Here is a 2,973-nt window from a genome sequence, read left to right as displayed (position 1 = left end):
CTTTCATTTGAGGATAACTTTATTGGGTTGTGGCTTTTTTGTGTAGACTAATAACTCTGTGTGGCGCTTTATCTCTGCCTGTCAAAGCATGCTGCCAGCAGATAGTATGTAATAGATAGTACATCATCTTTCATAGTTCAGTTTGTGATAGCAAGAACTTTGAAGACAACTCATAGGTTCTCTACCTATGCCTCAAGCCCATAAATTGCAGGAATAAGTCTTTTTAAAATAAGAGTTTTCTGGGAAAATGAATATTAGGGTATTCCAGGAAATTAACATTTTCCAAAAATAGTAAATTGGTTTGGGGGAGGGCACACTTCTTGGAATAACTTTTTTTTTCTTTCCTGAAATTTTCTGAAATTCCTGAATCTCTTTTAATAACTTGGACTTCACAAGTATTCTGTTACTTCTCTAGGTAACTAGCTGTAAAACCTCTTCCCCGAAATGATTGCTTTTGTCTTAGCCAGAAGAGGTTGTTATAAGAACTTAGATAAGGTATTGACTGTTCTGCATCATAGCTACTGTGTTTGTTTGGCTTGGTTTTTTAATAAAACAAAATTTTGGGTTATAGCCTATAGTTTCTCTTAATTTGTAAACTATTAATATGTCTTACTTCAAATATTCAGAATTAAAGTCTGTAATATGCTTTTCAAAGACTTTTCAATAATGTTGATTCTAGGATTTTGTGGGAAATGTTAAAGTGCAATTAGGTCATATTTTTAAGATTGGCACATGCTTTCTTGAAGAAAGCTAGAGTAAAGATCTGGCTGCTGATTGCTGTTCAGCTGACTTCCTCTTCAGGGTTGTGGTGTGTCCATGTTCCTATTACTGTGTGCTGGTAACAAAAACTGGAACCACACCCCGTTGTATTACTCTAAATTCACTTGTTTGGAGTGGATGGATTTTGTCCCCATGTTGATCTTGTCAATGTAAGTAGCTGGTTGCTGGTATGTACGTGATGGACCCCCCAGTTGCCTTGACCGGATCAGGAAAATATATCTTTTAGCTGATAAGAGAAGGTTAATAGACAGCGTTGTCTTCTGGATGAATTTATGAAGTACTTGAAAACTTTGTTTACGTTAAATTTATCGGTACACTTAACACTGCAAGTTAAGTTTGTGTTTAACAAGCTTCTCGCACACAACTGAAGTGGGAAACAATTGATCATAAAACTTCAGATACGAGTGAAATGCATCAAAGAGTGAAAGTGGGAAGATGGCAAGTGTTATTTCCCCCCCTAATTCAGTGAACATTCAACATAGTGGTGCATTGTTAGCATGTCTATAGCATCAATTCTTGTTCTGTCATTTGGAGAGTATAACTTCATACTTTTGTGAGATTTCAGTTACACTTTGCTGGGAACTTTATGATCTTGTACATGTGATGCAACCCAAGTGTTCAGATAGATCCGTTCCACTTCAGCAGAACTTTGCGTGTACTTAGGTGAATTGAAGCCTAAATTACTAAGTATTGATTAGGGCTGTATTGTGGTTGTTGATGATGGAATATTAAATGCACATCTCTACTGACAGAGCACAAAAAGCGGAGGTCAGCATGCAAAACACAGGACTTCTTTACAGCCTTAGTACCACAGACATTTGTTCCATATATGTCTGGAAACAAGGTGACAGCAGTAGCCATCTCCCTGTCCTGAACTTACCACAAAGATGACCATGACTAGGTGTTTACTTTCAGGCCATGGATCTTCTATCCTTGGCTCCTTTTCTTACTGGTGCTACCTATCATTGTAAGCCATAGCTTCAGCTTTGGTTGTGAATATGACCTTTTTCTGATTCTTTTCCATTCCCTGCTCTTCTGCTCACAAAACTAAGGAAGGTGCTTTTAAGTAGAAGGCTGTCTGTGTGCCAGGCAGTTACTGGAAGTAATTTTGTATTTTGATCCTGCCCTTTTTCAGCAGCTCTTTGAAGACATCTCTTAAACTTTTGCCTGCTGCAAGAAAGTTTCTTGGAAATAGTATAGTTGTAACTTGCACTACAGCCCAAAAGGCACACGTAGCTTGACAGTACAAAAGGAGTAAACATAATTTGAGGTTATTGTAACTTTGAAAGATGAGAGTGTCACCGGAGAGCTTTTTCATATTGCTTACAATCTGTGGCTCAAAGAAAACATTGTCTCAATACCATGACACACAATGCAAGGTATACTGACCTCCCCAGTGCTTCATGTCTTGTGCTGTTAGTTAAAACTGAAAAACCTGTGGGCTTTTCCTTGCCAGAGTTTAGGGCTGGGAAGTGTGATTTGACACTTTATAGAGAGCGGAAAAATGAACTGACCTGGCTTAAGCAATACCAGACAGAGTACATAAAACACTGTTCCATATGATGTGGAATGCTCGCCTCAAACTTTGTTAAGTGCAGACTGAACTGGCAGCTGCGTATGAATTACATTTGGTAGTAACCTCAGGATATTGTTAGTAAGGGCTCATTCTGCTCTTGCCCTTTTTCTCCATCCATGAAGAAGGAGACCTTAACTTTAGGAAACATTTATTACTGTCCATAGAACCTTTCCTCTTCAAGAGAGTTTTTTTTTTAAGTCCTCAATCAGGAAGCTGTTAACACCTAACATATCAACATGAAATGATTAGTTATGTAAATGTCTCTTTGTACGCTGTCTTGGCAGTATCTAGTGAAAATGCAAACAAAAATACTACCTATATCATATAAATGTAATGGAAGGAGAAATCTGAATGATGTGACAGCAAAGCCAACTCGGCTCTAATCTTTTTAAACTATGGTCGGGAGAGAGCTTCGATTTGTGCATAAATCAGTACTATTATAAACTCCGTTTTTGTCTATAAAACTGTTGTTTTTTTTATAAAAACTTGTTCTGAAAGATCATGGGTTGTACTTGTTAGTTGTTTCCCATTTGTAAAGTACATATCTCTGGTGTCTGATCCTACTCCTCATCTGTCAGAGTATCTTTTTACATTAATTGTCCATGTCTTAATCTTTC

Source organism: Antrostomus carolinensis, unplaced genomic scaffold (genome assembly GCF_000700745.2).
Source record: "Antrostomus carolinensis isolate BGI_N321 unplaced genomic scaffold, ASM70074v2 scaffold3266, whole genome shotgun sequence".
In the NCBI taxonomy this organism is placed as follows: Eukaryota; Metazoa; Chordata; class Aves; order Caprimulgiformes; family Caprimulgidae; genus Antrostomus; species Antrostomus carolinensis.
The sequence above is the reverse complement of the archived record's forward strand: the minus strand, read 5'-3'. Positions refer to the sequence as shown.